This window comes from Tenrec ecaudatus, chromosome 8, assembly GCF_050624435.1.
Source record: "Tenrec ecaudatus isolate mTenEca1 chromosome 8, mTenEca1.hap1, whole genome shotgun sequence".
Classification (NCBI taxonomy): domain Eukaryota; kingdom Metazoa; phylum Chordata; class Mammalia; order Afrosoricida; family Tenrecidae; genus Tenrec; species Tenrec ecaudatus.
The window spans coordinates 120,441,335-120,462,857 of NC_134537.1; the positions used below are offsets into that span (position 1 = coordinate 120,441,335).

The 21,523-nt window shown below is 39.9% G+C and overlaps 1 non-coding gene and 1 pseudogene across 1 annotated transcript; one reads left to right on the plus strand and one right to left on the minus strand.

The window, feature by feature from the left end:
- Positions 1-18,811, plus strand: part of LOC142455519 (protein AF-9-like) — a 68,282-nt pseudogene extending 49,471 nt beyond the window's left edge.
- On the minus strand, positions 17,958-18,092 carry LOC142455786 (U8 small nucleolar RNA). The gene has a single exon (XR_012785916.1). It is a non-coding gene; the product is annotated as a U8 small nucleolar RNA (small nucleolar RNA).
- Positions 18,812-21,523: the final 2,712 nt, after the last annotated feature.

A 21,523-nucleotide genomic window follows, 5' to 3' on the forward strand; every position in this document is an offset into this window, starting at 1 on the left:
TTACTGAAGTAGAGAGTGCTCTGGGAGGGAATACTGGTAAAGGAGGAGCGAAAGTGGATGCATTTCTGACCTCTGCCACAATGGCATTGGCCTTGGATTGATACATTTGGTTCTTGTTTCTTCCTGTGAAGTCAGAGGAGGACAGCACTATGCCCTCCCACCATTTTTTCAGGATTAGACATTCACAACTTTAGACATTCACATATTTATTCATACATTCTTAAATCAAACTCTGGGCCATTGAGATGATTCCAAATCATAGCTACCCTATAGGGCAGAGTAGAAATGCCTATGTGGGTTTCCAAGACTATCTTTTTTATGGGAGTAGAAAAACTTGTGTAGAGTGACTGGTAGTTTCAAATTGCTGCCCTTGTCGTTAGCAGGCTGATGGGTAATGACTATGCCACCAGGGCTCCTATTCATACATAAATCTTTACATGCATATATATATATTTTTTTCTTCCTCCATTTTTCATAAGTGGGATTCTACCTGGTAGCACAATTACTAAGTGTTCAACTGCTAATTAAAAGGATCGCAATTCAAGCTTACCCATGCTTCCATAGGTAAAAGACCTGGTGATTTACTCTCATAGAGATTACAACCTAGAAAACCCTTTAGGGCAAGTCTAGTTGGTCACACACGGTGCCTGGGTTGAGATGAACATGAGATGAGTATTCAACAGCAATCATATAGACTTCATGCCTTGATTTTACTTAAAGTATCTTGGAGAACCCCTCTTGTCTATGTTTGTTGTTACTGTGGTGGTTTGTGTGTTGTTATAATGCTGGAAACTATATCCCTGGTATTTCAAGTTACAGCGGGGTCAGCCATGTTGATTAGGTTTTAGCAGAGCTTCCAGACTAAGGACAGCTAGAGAGAAGGAAGAGACAACTCACTTCTAAAAAACTAGCCACTGAAAATCACCAGATTTTTTTAGGTAGAGCCAAAATGAAGGTATAAAGTGTGAAAGATAGACTAGAGTGATTTTATATCACACAAGCAACATTTAAAAATTTGAAGTAACAACACAACTTATGTAACACAACATCTGAGATTGCTGTTAGGAGTGCTTGAATCAGTTCTGACTCATAGCAATTTTATGTACACAGAACAAAATTCTGGCTACTCCTGCACCATCTCTCCAACTGTTATGTTAGAATCCACTAGTGCAGCTACTGTGTCAATCCATCCCATGGAAGGTTTTCCTCTTTTTCGATGACCCTCTACTGAATCGAGTATAGTGCCCTTTTTTGGGGACTGTTCTCTCCCGGCAACACATTCAAATTACTTGAGATGAAGGAGCTGTCAAGGAGCATTCTGGCTGTGCTTCTTCTAAAACAGATTTGTTTCACTTTCAGTATTCTTCACCGACACCACAATCCAAATGCATCGGTTCTTCTGTCATGATCTTACTCATTGTCAAACTTTCACATGCACACGAGGCAACTGAAAATAGGGCTTGAGTGAGGTTCACTTTAGTAGTCAAAGTGACATCTTTAAAGAGATCTTATACAGCGTATTTGCCCGTGCAACATGCTGTTTGGTCCTTTTACCATGAGCGTTGATTATTGACACAAGTTAAATGAAATCCTTGAAAATGTCCCATCTTTTCTCTGTGATTATGATGTCTATTGGTCCATTTGTGAAGATTTTTGTTTTAAATTGAAATTCATACTGAAAGATGAAGTTTTTGATCTTATAAGTAAGTATTACAAGTTTTCTTTGCTTTCAGCAGGCAAGGCTGTGTCATCTGTTACATAATATGTCATGCGGTAAACAGCCATGGAGGTGGACATACCTGACCTCTTCTGGCTTCCTTCCCTGGTGCCTGCATGCTCCATCCTTTTTGAACTCTTCTGACACCATTGCTCCTCCCATGGCACTCCATTTGGATGCTGGGTTCCGTAATGTGTTGTGATGGCCACTCAGAAGTCACAGACAATGCTCACAATTAAGAGGGCCTATTAGGGAAGATGACAGGTTACCATAGTCAGGATCAGCAAACTGCAGGGATACAGCAATTGCTTTCTTCAGCCAGTAGCCAAATCTCAGACTCTCTCTATCCCTCCCTCTCTCTCTCTCTCTCTTGGTTCTTGGCCTCTTAGCCATGTGGTCCCTTGACCTTTGCCTCCATGAGCCAGGAAGCCAGCTCACTTGCCACTAAGTCTCTGGCCAGCTGAGAAGAAGGTACTTCACAGTTTTGGCACTGTTCCCCCGAGTCTCCGTGCCACAGTCACATCCGGTCTTAGCAACCTCTGCTACATCAGCCAGAGATCTTGGACCTCCTCTTCCAAATGGCCCTGCGCTTTCATTCTCGGCTGCTGTTTGGCTTATCCTTATAGCCAGGGAGATGATACTGAAAACGGACCAGTCCTCTCTATTAGTGTTACACATTTGTAATAGACCCACCCAGTCACTTAGTGGAAGTTACAGAGACTTGGGTAGCAGAGGCCGTATTAAGAAATGTTATTCCATCACACAGGAACCAGGGGAGCCAGAAATGGATGTCCCTTACACCAGACTTCGGTTGTTAGGTACTGTCAAATTGACACTGACACATAGCAACTCTGTGAAACAGAGTCAAACGGTCTTATAGCCTTTCTAAGGCTACTACAAAGGTTGACGACCTCATCTTCTCCCATGCAGTCTGGTGGTTTGAACTGCCGACCTTTCAGTTAGCAGTGGAACACTTAACCACTCAGCTATTAAGGCTCCTTCCTGACCTCTATTCTTTGAATTTTCGTCTTAAGGACAACTGCCAAAACATAGCTTTCTGTGATGACTGTATTTTGTCATTTGACTTTTTTTTTTTAATTTTGGCTTCCAAGAAGGCAACCTATGAGAAGACCGTGAAGATACATTAGATGGCTCCCTTTCCACATCTGCTTGTTTAACAGAGACCGTGTACATGGCTTTAGAGCTAAGAGAAGATTCCCATACTTTAGGCACAATCATAGCTCAGAGATCCATGAGTTTAATAGTTGTTCCCAGAGGGGAGTGATCTTGTCCATACTGATGGCACAAACATTTTCTTCTTTAAAGTCTTCTGCTTTTTGCTGAGCTAGTCAGTCTGAAACCAAATTAGAAAGATGGAGTACATGAACTTGGTAACCTCTATTTTCTCTTCCTTTACATGACTTGTTAAAACTCCTAGTTAAAAAAAATGGGCCTATTAAGTTTCTTGCATTTCTCAATCACTCCTGTTTTGTTTCTAATGGTATCTTCAACTGAAACCCATTTCTCTAGTTTCAAATTAGTTTGAATATATAGAGAATAACTAGTAAAAGTTTCTGAAAGTACATGGTAACCACGATTTAAGTGATAAATATTTTAAACAGTAAGTTTCATATCAAATTTAGCATAAATATATTGTGTGTTTGAACCTAAAATTTCCATAAAAAAATAAAGTAAAATGGAAGCCTTCTAAAAAAATTAAGCTTTGGGGGCATAATTTTTTCTACCACTAGAGAAGGCCTGGTGGCTAGTGGGTTACAAATTGGCCTGTTAATCACAAGGTTAGCAGTTCAAACCTGCCAGGTGCCCCAAGGGAGAAAGATAAAGCTTTCTGGTCCTGTAAAGATTTATAGTTTCAGAAACCCACAGAGGCAGTTCTATCCTGTCCATAGGGTCTCTATAATTCAGAATTGACTAAATGGCAGTGAAGTTGGTTTGTTTGAGAGGAAATCCTTGGAAAAGTTTGACAAGCTTTATAAATAAATAAATCCCAGTGGAACTTGAATGATGAACTAAACTTGACATATCCTAAATGAAGAGCAAAGTGAAGATGTTAAAATTGGCATGAATGTGGGAGGTAGACAGTTTTTCTGTGGCTCATTCAAATAAATATAATTTAATGATGTAGCTGTCCATGATTGAAATTGGAAAACAGTGATAGAACCCAATTACAACTAAGAATGTTTCCTATGTAAATAGGAATTTTTTATCCACATGAAGCATTGAGTATATATTACCTTCATTTCAAATATGACATTAATTTAAATAGCAAAGTCAGACAAGTATAATTTTAAAAATTATTTTAAAATTTTAAAAGTTATAATTACTTTTATCTGAATACAACATGGTAATATTTGTAAGTTAAAAGAAAATATATCTGAATACCAAGAGGCTGACAATTTTCTTTTTATTCTCAGGAAGCTGGAGTGTTAATTAAACAATGTTTATTAAGAGATGGTAGGAAAAATGACAATCAGTGACAATCAGTGACAATCAGTTGCTGTCTTCCCTACCTCTCCTATCTTAGTTGACCTGGCAATTCTCATGGCTGCCTTTAGGTTTCATAAATTTGTTTTACTGTTGATTCCTCCTCTGTTCTCATTGCTGAGATTTTTTGCGGGAAGGGACAACTCTATTTAAATATTTTAGTATAATGAATGTGACGCATGCAAGTGTAAATTAACTTTAATTTATACCCACAAACCTTTAATCTGCCTAAAAAAGCTAATTGTAGATACAACTATAGATATAAAATATAAGTGGACTTATCAAGGCTTTAAATATTGAATCTGAATCTAATTCAGAAGGATTGTTAATTAGCACAAGAAATGTATAGAAAAATATGTCATTGGTGAAGTGAGCCGTGTTCCAGATAAGTGGTGGGCAAGAAAGATTTTGCAGATTCCTCAGTGGCATAGTGAGTTACAGGTTGGGCTGCTAACCACAAGGTTAGCAGTTTGAAATCACCATCCACATCATGGTAAAAAGATGAGACTTTCTACTTCCATAAAGGCTATAGTCTATGGCAGTTCTATTCTGTCCTATAGTGTCACTACAAATTAGAATTGACTTGATGGCAGTGGGTCTGTAGCTTTTTGGTACTGTCCCTTGAAGGAATCCCAGTGGTGCAGTGGTTATGCTCAGGAATGCTGACTCAAAGGTTAGCTCTTACAAATTACTCCGTGGGATAAAGATGTTGCAGCTGGCTTCAGCAATGATTATAGCCTTGGAAAACCTAGGGGTTGTTCTAATCTGTCCCATGGGGTCCCTATGGTTATGAATTCACTTAAAGGCAGCGCGCTTGCTCATGTGTTTCTAAATCTGAAACTTTAGTCACTCCTAGAGTGCTTCATTTGATTCCGCAGCTCCACCCTACTGGGCCTGAAAGTCTAGGGATGGAGTTGAACCCATCAGTCAGGTCACAGCTTGATGATGCCTCCTAGGGGTGTGGCCTTTTCTACAAGAGACCGTGACAACTTCTATTTCCTTTCCCTGTCCTTTCACCTTTCTGCATGGTGGGACTCTGTGCCTGCCTCTAAATGTGGGCCCATGTGGGCTGCCCAGTGGTGAGACCTCTTTGTGCTCTATCATGTTTCATTGACCTTAGAATCATACAACTCAGCACCCACTGGCCCCTGATCTTCCTGCATCTCAGTTCACCTTTCTGTGTCATCAGCCTGTGTCTGAAGAGGGCTCCAGCTAGCATAGGGCCCATGGACTGAAGTTAGACTGGGCTGGGATGTCTTCTTGATATGATCGCTGTGGTAGTTAGATATTATGTCAACTAGACCCTCCTGGCTAGGGGCAAAGTTCACACTGTCAGTCAAGTGGTAGCTTGATGACAACTCCTTGTGGGTGTGGCCTTCTCATATGGAGAAACTGGAAACTTCCTTCTCTCTCTGCCACTTTTCCTTCCTCCTTGCTGGAATTTCCCTAGAGTTCTGTGTCTGCCTCCAGGAGCAGCCCCATGTGGGCTGTCTAACCCTGAGACCTGTCAGCAGCCTGCCATGCTTCCACCAACCTTGAATCCATGTGACTCTGCACTCACCAGCCTGTGATCTCTCTTCCTCTTATGTCAACGTTCAGCATCACTGGCCTGCGGCTATGTGAATCTGGAGGGCCCTAGACAGCACTGGACTATGGACTTGAGTTGTACAGGGCTGGAACGCCTTCTTGATGTGAAGTTGCTATTTGATATGAAGTTCTTTATTGTACATAGGTGATCGTCACTTGTTTTTTTCTCTCTAGATAATCCAGTTTAACACAATTACTCCTCGATATAAAGCTCTTTCTTATACATATATGAATGTCACTGGTTTAAAGGTGATATAATCTGATGTCCCTGGGTGGTACTAATGGTTGGGCATCAAACTGAAAAGAGGGAAGTTATATATATCTAGAAGCACTTTAGTAGGAAGCCCTGGCAATCTATGAAAGGGCTCAAAAGTTGTTTTTTTAAAAAAATCTTCCCAGACCTTAACATATATATATTTCCCCAACAGTTTTATTGACATATAATTCACATATCATAAAATTCAATAATTTAATTGTATCAAGAAGAGTTGCATAATCATTACCACTCTCAGTTTTAGAACATTTTCTTCATTCTTATCCTCATTGTTATTAGCTCCCTATTTCTTCCAACCTCCCCTGCCATATCTTCAAGGAACCATTAACCCAGTTACTGTTTCTATAGATCTACCTATTCTGGATTTCATCTAGAGAAAAACATATAAAAAACCCAAAAAAGCTAACAAGAATAAAATAAAACAGATAAAAACCACAATTGAAAAGAAAATACAAAAGGCTGGAGTAGATTTCATGAGCGAGATGAAATGATAGGCACTGAATTTGAACCTAACTGCATCTGCAGCAGTCCACTCTCCGGTGCTGTCTGCATGCTAGCAGGCTACTCACAGCCCTGGTCATGGTCAGAGGGACTCACAGGGACTTTATCAATATGCATTTCCCTTCACCTTAAAAAATTTAATTTATTTATTTTAATTCATTTTACTGGGGCTCATACAGCTCCTGTCACAATCCATCCATCCATCCATTATGGCAAGCACATTTGTTGCCATCATCATTTTCAAAACATTTTCTTTCTACTTGAATCCTGGATATCAGCTCTTCATTTCCTCCTCTCTTTCCCCTCCTGCCTCCCTCAAGGGATTAAAAACTTGAGGGAAAAATACTATTATCCTTCAGTGTCATTTTTCGTGGACTCTTTGTAGTCCCCTCATACTTCCTAAAGAAAACTCTACAGAGTGCAGGCAATCATGAGTCAGAATTTATTCATTTGCGAATGCTTGGTGTGCTTATGCATGTGTGCATGTGTGTGTGTGTGTGCATTCCAGTCTTAGAACCCCACAGGCGAAGTTCTATACTATAGGGTCCTATGAGTTGGCATCGAGTTGAGGGTTGAGTGTGCATTTCAGTTTGGGTTGTGCACATGGTTAACAGGCTTGTCTGCTAAATGAAAGCCTAGAGATTTGAGTTCACAGAGAGATGTCTTCAATGTAAGAACTCAAAATCTATTTCTGCCACCTTACCCCACTCTCCAACCAGCAATTGAAAACCCTATTAAACACAGTTCTACTCTGAAATAGATGGGATCACCATGAGTTGGAATCCACTCAATGGCAACTATTTTTTCAAAATATTAATTAATTAATTTCATAATACAGTAATTTGATATAACCAGATAATTAGCTGTTCTTATCTTCAAAATACAAATGTATCTGCTTGGCGTGTACCTTTTGAGTTATGTGTTTGTCAAAGCACACAGAATTAATAGTTGACAACAGTAATGAAGTTATTTTTCTGCCTACTTCCTATTAGATATTTGTAGGATTGGAATTAAGTTTGAGACTTGCTTTTCTTGTAATACACTACCTGGAATAAAGGTAGTAATAGGCAGGATGGGTATATCTAGCTGGAATCCACTGCCATTTTTCATAAGATACTGATAATGATCTAATGAAGAAATAATTTTCATATCTATATTATACATCTAGGTTTAAATATCCCACTGAAGTTAAGCAGGATCTGCCAGTCTACTTTGGTGAATGTTCCATGTGTGCTTGGAAAGAATGTATATTTTGTTATTGTGTAAGTCTTGTTAAATATCAATTAGCTCAGTTGGCAAATATTATTGTCCAAGCCTTTTATATCATTACTGAGTTTTCCTCTAGTTGCTATAATCATTTATTGAGATGAGTATTGAAGTTTTCAATAATAAATGTGTTGTAGGCTGGGTTACCTAGAGAAACAAAACCAGTAATACTTATATGTAAAAACCCAAATCAAACTCTCTGTCCTCAAATCAATGCTGACTCATAGCAACATCCCGTAGATTTCTGAGATTATAACTCTTTATAGGCATAGAAAGGCCAGTTTTTCTCTGAAGGAGCTTCTGGTGATTTCAAATTAATGACCATATGAATCACAGCCCAATTTATAATCACTACATCACCAAGGCTCGTGTTGTGTTTGTGTGTGTATACATACACAAGAAAATGGATCATGCAGTTGTAGAAGTGGATAAATCCAAGATCAGGCAGCCTCTAAGTCTTGAAGTTTCTCCTGCTTTCTTATAGCTGTGGGAGCAGATGAACCCAAAATTTACAGAAGTGAATGAATCTAAGGTTGGCAGGTGTGTTAGTACAGGTTGACTAGAGAAACAAAGTCATAGACACTCATATATGTATAAGAAAGAGCTTTATATAAAATAGTATATTAAGAAAACACCCCAGTCCAGTCCAGATCAAGTTCATAGTCTGATCTTAGCCCATATGTCCAATACCAAAATTTCCTCTTCGTACTCATACAATACATGCAATGATGCCAAATACGGGAAGATCACAGGCTAGTGGGTGGAAGTTCTTTTGGATGCAGTGGTGGTGGAAGCATCTCAGTGCTGGCGTGGTTCTCCATGTGGATTCTCCAGTCCCAGGGCTCTGATTCCAGCAGGGGTCTCCATAGGGCTTGTCAGCAGGAAGACAAGTGAGTGTCTTTGTATCTGGCGTCCAGTCAGCTATTTATCTCTGTTGCACCTGCAAATGATGTCATCAAGCTGCCACCTGATTGACAGGCTAGACTCCTCCCTTTCACAAGTGGGCAGGAGATTATGTAACTGCCACAGCAGATCACAAGGCAGGCTGCTGACAGATCCCAGGCTAGACAGGCAATATCGCAATATGGTAGACTTTTGGTTCAGGTACAAAGAATCAGAGGTTGATGGACCACATGCAGAATCCAAATCCAGCAAAAATAAAGCAATCTTTTCATAAATGTTCAACTATATTGGAAGCAGACCACACCTTCAAGGAAATGTCATTTTAATTGATTGCATCTGGACTGTGATATGCGTCTGGATGCTGCATCTCACCCTAATGTTCTTGCAACTACTTGGTAAATCATGGTAAGCCAGGCTCCAGAAGATTAAGAGGTGTTAACTCTCAAACCACTGGTAATCTTGGCCCATCCAAGTTAACATAAAAACCTATCACAAACTGTAATTTGGCTATTTCTCCTATTTATCTCAGTTATTTTTGTAAATATTTTAAAGTTCCACTTGTAGGATTGTTACCTTTTCTGAATGAATTGACCATTTATCAGTATGTCATGTCCCTCTTTATCAGTGGGACTATTCAATATTTTGAAGTCCTACTTTGTCTGGTTTTAATAAAGCAACATCACCTTTTAAAATATTCCATGAATATTTAAATGGAATAGCTGAATTCCCTGGTGATGTGATGGTTACACATTGGCCTATGATTCACAGTTTTTTAAAGATTCTGATAGATAAGCAAACAGAATGTTTAGTAGAAATTTCAATCCCAATAACTCTGCTTTCATCAAATTGCTTATCACCCCAAATTAAAAGCTGACTTAATAATGATCAGAACTATCTCAGAACACAATTCTATAGAACTGTGATACACAAGTGTTTTTCAACACAAAATTACAAAACTTAATGTTGATAATCTTTACTAAAACAATTGAATGACCTTTGATATCTTTTTATTTGCTCACTAATGTATTTTTCCAGTCTAATAAAATATTATGCCTTAATTTTTTCAGGAATAATGGTACAATAAAATGTACGCTTAAATATGAAAACCTTGTCATGCAATTTACTATTTTTTTAGGGTGGTAAGCTTCAATGTTGCAAAAAATCATGACATTATGAAGCTATACAAATAAAGCAGCCACATAATTTTCCTCCTTTCTATACTAAGTCATTAAAGAAAACTATATTGACAATAGATATGAGAAAAATAATGTTTTATTTCTATATTTGTCATATATATTAAATATTAAGGCTTTCATTTTTTGTGCAGGTAAAATTTAATTTTATTTTACATATAAAAGTAAAATAAAAATAATTATTTTCTTTTTTCTTCTAGCTTCCAAAAGGGATTATTATCATTCTCAACTTGGCAAATCTAGACTTATCTGTAAACAGCTGTTGATTAATTTATTTCTCTCTACAGGGTTTTGATTTAAGCCATTGGAACTTTTCAATCTATTAGTAGAAGGCACCACAAGGACATTAAAAAACACAAAATGCAAACATATGCTGTTAACAAGTGTGTTTAAAATGAGATTCTTGAAGCTGATATTGTCAGCGTTTGGAAAGGAAAGATGCATATCTTTGAACTCTTTGTTTCTAGCAGAGATCCTCTAAGAAACAAAACAAAAAAATCAATTGACTTATGGGTTTGTCAAGAGCTGAGCTCTGTTAAAGGAAGCTATGGTGGGAAAGTTCAGCTCTCAGGTCATAGATTGGCGAAGGTAAACAATAGGGAATTAGATGCTGGTAGTGGACTAGAGATCCATAATGCTAATGAGACAGTGTAGGTCAAGTCTCTTACAAAGCAGCCAAGGATCAAGGATGGGCAAACCCCAAGTGCAGCATAGGATTGAAAGTTGAAGTAGAAGAGGTCATCCCAGGCTCTCTGAGATAGACTAATACAATACCACGTGTTACAGCTGAAAGTGAAAAGCATTTCTTAGAACAAAAGAAAACCCATAGTTCATTAATTTAAAGAAGAGAATGTCACAAAAGAAGAACATTGTATTTTCTATCACAGTATTTATTGAGGACAACAATGCTAAACAAAGTCACAGGAGAGATTTTACATAGAAGGCGCAAGATTATGGAGCATGACTTGCTTAAACACTAATGCTTTAGCTACTATTGCTGGATGTTTGGGATGTGATTCAGGTAATGTCATAATCATGTGGCATATAAAGAGAAATTCATTTTCATAATCAAATAACAGCAGAAATTGAAAAAGCATTATAAAATCCCTCAAGAACCATTTCAAGTTTGCAAAGACAATTATACCTATAGAAAGAATGCAGACAATAAGTATTTATTTTATTGAGATACAGTCAATTAATAGCCATAATCTCTTATGCAAGAGATTTTAAAGTATAGCTTTTATGCTTATGATATAATCCCATTTTGCAGGCAATTCTCTGCTCTGTTGTGTTCATTTGTATTGATTAGAGAAACAAATCCAGTGACAGTGATATATGTATAAGAAAGAGCTTTATATCAAAAAGTAATTGTGTATTAAAAAACATCCCAGCCCAGTCCAGATCGAGAACATAAATCCTATATTAGCCCATAAATCCAATACTAGTCCATAAATCTCTCTTCAGACTCATGCAGCACATGCAATGATGCAAAATGCACAGGCTAGTGAGCACAAGGCCTTGTGGATCCAGTGGCAGTGGAAGCATCTCCAGGGCTCTCCCAGGTCTCAGTGTGGCTCCATGTGCTTGTCAAAAGAAAGGTGAAGCAGAGAGACAGAGGCTCTCACAGGGCTCAACAATTCTCTGGCTGGCTTCTCAAGAGGAAGGCAAGGCAGAGAAAGAGAGGAAGTTCACAGAATCCTCATGAGAAGTCCATGCCCACAAGGAGGCATCATCAGACTGTGACCCAATTGACACACCCCTAGACTCCACCCCTACACCTATTTATCAAGTTGATATGAAATTAAGTAACTACTGCATATACTAATGGGCAGGATTAAGTTACCATGTTTTATTTTCTTTTATTGGGGGTATGGTCTATGAAAAGACAAAAAACCATATCTTCAAAGCCAATTCTCTGTGTATAAAAGCCATCTCAGAAATACACAGAGGAAAAAAGAAATTCAAGATGACTCAAAGCAGAGGCATTGGAAGAAAAGCCATTCGTGGAACACATTTGAGATCTCTGGCTAAAGTGGTAGGGGCCAAGATCAGAGGTACCAGAGATGGGGGCATACAGACCACAGGACAGAGCTAGGGAGCCACGGTGAGACCAGGGGCAAGGAAAGTAGACCATGGGGTAGACCAGACAAGCAGTGCCAGGGCTAAGAGTCTGAGTCGGGCCAGTGGCTAGCTTCCTGGCTCACAGAGGCAGAAGTCAATTCACCACATGGCTGAGAGGTCAAGGACTGGAGAGCGAATTGGCTCCTGGCTGGACCAATGACAGTATCCTTTCCGTTTACTAGTTCGAACTGTGGTCACCTGTTATCCTCCCTAACAAATCCCCCTTAGTTGTAAATATTGTCTGTGATGGCTGTGTGGCCACTGCAAGGAATTCTAAAACCCAGCAGAGAAGTAGAGTGTCTCAGGAGGAATGGTTGTGTCAGAGGAAGCAAAGAAAGAGGGAGGGTGGGGGCATGTCTGTCCTGTACATTGTGACAATAAGGAAGCCAGAGGAGATCAGCGACGGCTCATCACTGTGCTGTTTGCGTACACTTATGTGTTTTGCTGTTATCATTGAGACTATGCATAGCAAGCTATGCCCTGATCCAACAGTTTCTAAAAGCACTGTTCCCTGACACTGATCACCTTCTCTGGTTGTGCAATCATTCTCACCCTTCTATTCTGAGCTGAATAGTGTACACTCGCTCTCCTCTAAATTTCCCTTTTCATCTTTCAAGTGGCTGCTGTCAATATGATGCAGTATAGATGGATCTTGAAAGAGCACATGCTCAAGGCAGATATTTCTTGTTTATGAAGCTAAACTTGACTTTAAAAAGACTTAAGGGGGGGAAAGTCATTTAGCTGAAAAACACCCTGACCAAACCTTATGACAAATTGTGGTACTTGAATCATTTGATTAAAATGTTAGTAATTTTAGTTAGTGTGTTAGTCTGGGTACATTAGAGAAACAAATTCACAGAAACTCATATGTATAAGAGAGAGTTTTATATAAAGGTTAAGTGCACATTAAGAAAACATCCCAATCCAGTCCTGCCCAGGCCCATAAGACCAACATTAGCCCATATGTCCGACACCAATCCACAAAGTCCTCCTCCATCTCACAAAGCACACATTATGATGCCGACTGCAGGAGGAAAGCTGAATCAGTGAGTGTGTAAACATCTCAGCGCTGGCAGGGGTCTCCATACGGGTGCTCCAGCACCCAGGGCTGCATCAGGGTAGGTCCATGTGGCTTCTCCTCAGGGATTTCTTACAGAAAGTGAGCCTTGCTGGCTGAAGCAGGGAACTGGCTAAGGCAGCTGCACCCTGGTACAACCACCGCAAAGCAAGAGACCTGAGAACTAGAAAGGGGAGGCTCACCAAGCCATTTCTCTTTCTGCCCTTCAATTAATCCCACATGTGTTTATCGGCCAGGTTGGCACATTAAACATTAACTATACAGTAAGCAAAACTAGAATATCTTAAGAAAATTAATTTCTGATGCAGGATATTGTTATCTAGAAAGGTTTGACCCACTGCTTAGGAATAGGTAGCACAACTTTTGGATAGAACGTGAATGGTAGATTTCACAACTTCCATATTTATTTGTTCCTTTGTGGAAAAGTAGCATATATCAGTATGTCATGATACCAAAGTTTGAGAACTTAACTAAAAGTAGATAAAAATATACTGATTATCAAATATTACCTCATTTTCAGAGTACAATCTCCTCTACAAACTGTCTGCTAGATGATCTCCAAAATTCTTTGGCATATTAACTGTACATGGGAGCCTATGTCCGTACAAAATGCTTTGCCTACACTACCATTGTTATTGTTGTTCACTGCCATCAAGTTGATTCTGGCCCTTGGTAACCCCACGTAAAGCAGAATAAAATGTTGTTCCTGAATCATCTTCAATTTCAAGATTGTTGGTATGCTTCTGTCAATTGTTTTGGTTGTTTTATTAATCTAGCTTATTTAACCTTAATTGTCTTTTATTTATTGAGTACAGGTTTAAAATCTGACATTATCGTCAATAATAGGTAGTTAAAATTCTAAAAGACTAGGAAACAAACAGTTTCATTATCAATGAGAAAGTAAAGTTTTGAGAAGATCAGAATGTGAGATGTTTCCCGGAAGGGCAGTTACTGTATGTGTCTTAAGAACAGTGAGCAGGAAGCAAGGGGACTTTGGGAGACATCTAGGCTCAGGAGATGGAGGCACTGTACAGGACAGCTTGGGTCAATTTCACCCCTTCTCCCCCCTCCCCAATATCGTTCCCGAGTACAACAATTTAAGTTATAATTCTCATGACCATCAATATAATTGCACATGTGATAAATTAGCACCTATAGATATGCTAGCAGCCCTGATGACATGATGGTTACTTGTTGGGCTACTAACTGCAAGTTCAGTAGTTTGAAATCACCAGCCCACTGTGCAAGAGAAAGATGAGGCTTCCTACCCACGTGAAGAGTTCCCCTCTCGGAAACCCACAGGATCCATTCAACCCTGTCCTGTAGAGTCACTGGGAGTTGGAATCAACCAAATGGCTGAGATTGACACACGCATTAGTGATTGCAGCCCTTGTCCTCCCCCCTCCCCCACTCCACCTGGTCAAGAGGATGGCAGTGATGCAAAATGAAATAGGAATAGGAATACAAAAGAAAACTGTGTGGGTGGGATTTGACTATTGATAAGAACCTGCATGTTTTGGTCTTTGTTACCTAAATAAATAAGGCTACCCAAAGAAAACCAGCTGACTGAAAAAGAATGTGGGCAGTGGCTCTTTATAGGGAGACTACAGGCAGCCCCAAGGTTTCCAATGAGGTCTATTCCTAATGGTGTCTTTAAGTAAATTTGTAGGTGAATCAGAACCAGTGCATATGGTTCATATTTAGTCCTATTTTAGGGCAAGAAAAGGCTGAAAGCTCTTTTAATGAGTTAAAAGCTTTAAGTGCATCATATGAAGGTGATTGTGAGGAAGAATTTATTATGAGATGAGGTTGGCTAAATTCTTTCAAATTGAGAGCAAGTATACAGCACATCAGAGGGCCAGTAGCAGTCGTTCAGTAGTGGGACAAAAGTAACCAGGGCACTGTCTCTACTAATGTTTCCCTCCTGGAAAAATATCAGACTTGGTAGATGGGATGTAGCTGATCCTTGGGATTTTCTCTTATATTTTTCCATATAAATCTCATTTTTTTCTTCACCTCAGATTTAGTTTACACCTATGAGAAAATAACAGAAAGGCTTCAGTTTTTGGTTTCCAAACTGAAAATTGTAGAGAACGTCTTTATTGTCCCATTTTAGAATAAATGCCCACCATTTAACCAGTCAACAAGGGTTGAAGTATAGAGACTAGCTCACTTCAACTTATATATACCTGCCTAACCACCTTTAAATTCTGGCTGCCATTCTGGGCTAATGTAAACATATGGCTGTTCTCATAAAAAACTATATTAATGGTGTTTTCCACAGAAAAAGGGAACTGAGCAAGCATGTGCTCTATAAAGCACTGTGTTTATCACGTGGCAAGCTTCTCCAGAGCAATGAGGAGACAGACTCATCAACTAAAAAATATTCTGAAATAATTAGAAAACTGCCTGTTTTGCAGTTATAAATATAATATTTTTATGTTTTCAAGGAATCAATTTGATTAAATACTTTTTTCCTGAGAAGGTCCTCAACTAAGCAAACTTATATAGACAAGGTGTCTTTGGAAAACGATCCTCCATGTCAAATTTTCTTGAATGTTCAAATGAGTCTTTATCTGTGAAATGCTTTACAACTCCTCTTTAACGGGGCTAATTGGTAATTCTCCTCCAAGATGCAAAATTGGTATGATTTCCTTCAAAAGGAAACCGCTGTACCTCCTGGAGTGTAATACCTCCTTAAAGCATTGTGTGTATATTTCATTAATAAAATTTATCAGACAGTAATCACAAAAGACGGATTACTGGAAAAGAACATCATGTTTGTTAAAACAGACAATGAAAGTGAGGGAAACCCAATTAGATGGACTGACACCATGGTCACTACACTGGACTCAAACACACCAATGATCACGATCAACTCACCTAAGCAGACACTGTCTCCATCTGTTATGCATAAGGCTGTTAACCAATAACAGGCCGACAGCAAATGATACGTCAACACACAATTGTTGGATCGTTCCTTTTCTCTCCCAATTCTCTTGTAAAATAGCATTACTTTTAAATAGTTTCAATTCTTTTTTTCTTTTTAATCCTTCAAACTGAAATACCAGTTTAGCAACAAGGAATTAGCTATTAGAAAGAAATTCTTATTTGAATTCAGTATCTCTTTAGGCATTACTACTTTTACTTTTTTTCTCCAAATAGTCTAATTTTATAGCTGAATGTTTAAGTTCTGAAAATCATTTTTATAAGTCTTATTACAAAGGAGGAATGATGCTAGTGGGAAAAAGCCACAAGAAACAAAAGTATAAAAGCACCAATTATACTTATATCCCCAAACACACACACACATATTTCTTTATTTTATTGTTTTATTAGGGGCTAATAAAACTCACCACAATCTATACATACATCAATCACACAAATATTTCTTACAGGATTGTTTTTTCATGGAATTTGCTAGTAAGTCACAGTCAATTAGGGAATGAAGTACCACTTAGTGAACCGAAGCAGCAAAACAATTTAAACAGTGAATAATTACAGGGCTCACCTTGAGGATAAGGGATATAGTATATTTATAATTTTTCTGCTGTCAGTTACACTGCACTGATTAAATTATAGAGCAAGGGATTAATCAGAATATGTGATATCTTAATAAGAGAGCTAATGGACATATTTCTCCATTATGAAAACAGTCAGTTTTAAAGAGTAAAGACATTTGGTTCTAGTATATTTTAGTTGTAGAATTCCATACAAAGAAAAATATTTAGGACATGTATTTTTTTATTTTGTATACTGCAGAATTTAGTTTGATATTTTTATACTTTTTTCTGTCCTGATTTTAAAGTCTGTTCATAGTTGTAGGTATTTCATTTTGAAGTTCTTTTTGTTGTTGCTGTTAATAGCCGGAGTACTAGTTATGACACTGACAATGGTCAGCATTGCATGGTGACATGGCTACTCTGTAGACCCAAGTTAAGGGTTGTGGTGGGAATATTTTGTATATATGATGAAAGTTTATAATCAGTTGACTTTAAGTGAGAAAGAGTATTCGAAGAAATTTTTGTGGGGTTGATTCAATCAGTTAAAAAAAAAGAGAGAACACCAAAAAACATTAAGGCCAGTACTGTGGATTCCCTTAAAAATTTCCCTTGTAGGTAGTGACTTTGACTCATTCCCTCAAATCCACTCTTCCTTCCCTGACAACTTGACCTACAGATGTCAGGTGTGGTTTGTATGAGTCCCCACAATCACTTCTGAATTTACTTGAAGTATTTTCTTCTGTTTCTCTGGTTGTACGCTGACTTATATGACCTATATAAAATCAGATTCATGGCAATCAAAAAAAAATTTTAACAAGTGATTTCTATAAGATAGGAATGCTCTGTGATATGAAAACCGGTGGGATTTTCCTTTAGAATATTTAGGCTGCTGCTGCTTTTGCTTTGGGAGCCGAGTTCAAGAAATAAGCAAGGCAGCTAGCAAAGCTCGGGGCTCCCCGCAAACTCCTGTGTGGGCAGGGGGAGCTGGGGCGGGGGCGGGGGCAGGGGAAGGTGGGACGAGGGTGGGGGCAGGGGAAGCTGGGGTGGGTGCTGGGGCAGGGGCAGGGAAAGGGAAAGCCAGGGCGGGATCTGGGGCAGAAGAAACCCTCAGTGGGAGGCTTCCCCCAGGAGGCGATGGTGTCTGTGCGCAGGCCTGAGCGTAGCAACAAACACAGTGCTTGGTGGAGAAAGCCGTTTTTTACTTGAAAGCTTTCGTGTGCAAGGTCCCACCGTGCAAAGCAGAAGAATCTGGGTTTGCTGGTTTCATTTTGCCGCCGATTGAGGTTTCTTTCTTTCTTTCTTTTTTTGAATCAGACAGGAGCAAACAGGATGTTGCGAGTCCTGCTCACAAGGAGACGCTAATCACGTATCATGAGAGCTCCGATCATCATTTTATCTCTGTTCTCCAGAAGGAGGAACAGGTAAGGATTAACCTTACTGACGATGATTGAGGTTTCTTTTAAGAACAAGGAAGAACCTAAGGAAGTTTGATTGGATTATGACTTGTTCCTGCATCTTGAGGGCCATCCACCTGAGAAACTGTCAACAACCGCACCTAGGAGTTTAGAAGAAAGTTGCTGGGGGCGGGTGGGGACCCTACTAGGAGAGATTGCACCAGCAGCAGCGGCAGCGGCAGCAGTAACACCCAGTGGACAAAGCCTCACATGTTAAGGAATGGGCACAAGGAACAACCTTCTACAGACCCCAGAGAATAGGAGAGGGCCTTCAATGAACCTTCCCGGGATCGCAACAAATCTCCCAAAAATTCCTCTGAGAAACCCCAAGAAAACAAACCACCGAAAGAAGAAAAAAAAGTTCCTAAGATGGCCTGGACACTGGTCCACGTCACAAGAACCCCACCTCGACGGGCACTCGCTGTCCATCACCAGCGGACAAGAAGGCGCCCAGGAAAGGCCCCATTTCAGATTCTGAGCAAGTCTCGGGCAACAGAAAGGACAAAGAGCAGCTCGAAGGTTCCTTTCAGATCCCTCTAGCCGCCACCATCATTGATGCCCACTGGTTCTGCTGACAACAAGCACACAGCTAAAAGACAAATCCCCTGTCACGGTGGGAAAGGTCAACATAGAAAGGGAGCCATCGGAGGAGGAGAAGAAATCAACTTCACCTTTTGAGGATGCCGTCGTGGCTCCTCCCGATGACTGAGGAAGGAGACCGTTCCCTGCAAATCAGATTCCCAACAGCCGCCGCTGCCCGTTCCAGCTCCCGAGAGCCGTGCGGCCTCCGGACAGCTCTGCACCCCCTGACACGGCGACACGGCGACCCGAGGGGGAGTCCCATGAGGCCGCAGAGGAGGACGGTGCCTCCGAAGTGGAGAGACCTGCGACTGGAGGGGGCAGAGCTTGCTCGCTGGCGTGATGGCAGCCACCGTGAAAGCAGCCCTGCGCCTTTCCCCCATCACCGTATTGAAATCCACCAGGAACCCGATTCTTGAAGTGAACAGTCCGACACAGCGAAACAAGTCAGAGAAGCAAATAAGAGTGGCCAAGGACCCGCGGACCTGCTTGCAGCGGTAGGGCCGCCCAGGACGTTAGTGGCGCTGAGCAAAAGACGCATTCTGCCACAGATTGTGAGCCTTCTGGAAGAAACTGGACACTTTCTTATCACGGACACATTTCATTTTGACCTGGCCTCCTTGGACAAAACGACAGTTCGTAAACTACAGAATTACCTGGAAACATCTGGAACATTCTGAGGACACAACCGAATGCATCACATACTGTTGGGGTTTGGGGCGTCTGCTTGGTCTTTTTTGGGCGGGGAGGGGGCGTGGTTTGTGATTGTGTGTGCGCGTGTGTGTTTGATTCTTTATATGAGCAACCGAAAGGGGGAAAAGCAAAAACCAAACAACCTTCAGCTTTACATTTCTTTAAAGCCAGCCACGATCTCTTGATAAAGCAGAGGGCGCGCAAGCCACACCCTTCTCTCGGGGAAAGCCCAGGGAAGAGTTAGCCTGCGTAGCCCGACAACAAGCCAACCAGAACACAAGGCAACTGACAGACTGTGTGTGGTTTCATGTCTCTAGCTGTGGTGGTGCATTCCACAGGATGAACTCATATCAACACTTCACCCTATTACATAACAGACCTATTTATTATCACATACAGATATCTGGAAGTTGTGGACGGAATGACACCACCAGACGTTATAAGCAGGTGGCCCCGTGGATGCTTTTTCAATGAACGTCCTTGCCACCCCAAGCCTAGTGACCTTACTCGTACGTCATGCCGCTTCCCACCAACTTTTTCAAGTCCTTAACTCATCGCAGTCTGCATTTTCTAACTTCATTCTCACTCCCCTCTCCCTCAGGCCTCCCCCCAGTTCCGGGACACATGTTATGAACTAGAGAGAGAGGAAGCGGCGCACCAAATAGCCCCCACTGATTTTCTTCTTTGTGGTCTTTTTCCTAAAAGTGTGGCCAGTTCTTGGCTTGTATCCATGTAATGATCTTGGACTATGGTAGAAAATGCACCAAATAGGATCATATAAATTCCTGTCTGGCCTTAGTCAATAAACTTGTAGGACTTTTAAACAAACAAACAAAGACAAAGAATAGTCTTAATGGGGAGTTGGAGATATATATATATATATATATATAGTTTTATTTTATTAGTCTCTTCAAGTAATCAATGTTGGTTTATGGTTCCAGTTGATTCTATTTTGCTTTCTATTTCATTATAGTCTGATTTTGATGATTATCTTCTTTCTTTTGCATTTTAAAAGTTATTCAATTATTATTCGTTACTTGACTTCCTCATTTTGGCATATAAATAATTTATTCCCAAGCATTTTCTTTTTCTCATGTCTATATATATATATATATGCTTTTTAAGCTTGACTGTAGCTGAATCCAAAATGTTTTGATAAGCATTTTTTTTAAATGTGGCATGAGACAGAACACAATTTTCTGTTCCCACGTACCAACATGATTTAACTGCTTTATCCAGAACATTTACCTTCAGGAAAATAAGTCATGAGTCAATAAATAATGTCACTGTTAGTTGTAGGAAATATTTTCAACTCGACTTGTAAGGGTAAAGAACTTGTTTGTTAGGGGGGTGGGGGAGTATCCATTAGAATAGAAGCGCACCCAAACAGTTTGTTCATACTCACTTAAAGACATTCATTTTACTTCCTCCATCAGCTCTAAAATATATTTAACACAAAGTTTGCATAACCTAAATTCCTTGGCTTTAAAGACCTCCTTTAAGCTACCAGAATGGTCCTATGAGAAAATCATCACAAAGTGATGATAGTGACGAGATATAAAATGTTACTTGGCATGTATGGTAAAGAGAAAAGAGAGGCGGGAAAAGGGCTGACACATTATCAAAGCTGTGGTCCAGTCCAAAGAGCAATACAAGATCATCAGTTCACATAGAGAATTGGTGGTGGGTTCATCCTTTCAATAGACAAGTTAAACATAAACAGTAACTTCTGCAAGGATCTTTGCTAAACACTTTTAGAATAAAAAAAGTCAGGAGGGGGTGTTTGTTGATCCATCAGTCCCAAATAGGGAAAACAAAGGAGATTGCTCTTTGTCAGGGGAGGCCAGTTCCTAACACATCATTAAGGGTCCAGTAGGCACAATTGTACAGATAATAAGTAAAGATCATAGTAAAGTTAGAGAGAGCATGATAGGTAGAAGAGAAGTGTTGAAATAAATGGAGTCAGATACAATTCATGGTAGCATGCTCACCTCAGCCCCGCTTGGTGGTCCACGTGGAGGGAGAGAGAGAGATCTTTAATGCTAGCCCAGGCTTTTTATATTCTCTGGGGACATGCAAGCCCCCTAATTACAGGTGAGGACATACATCACAGGAAGGGGTTGTGTTATAGGTAATACAGTAATGAGAG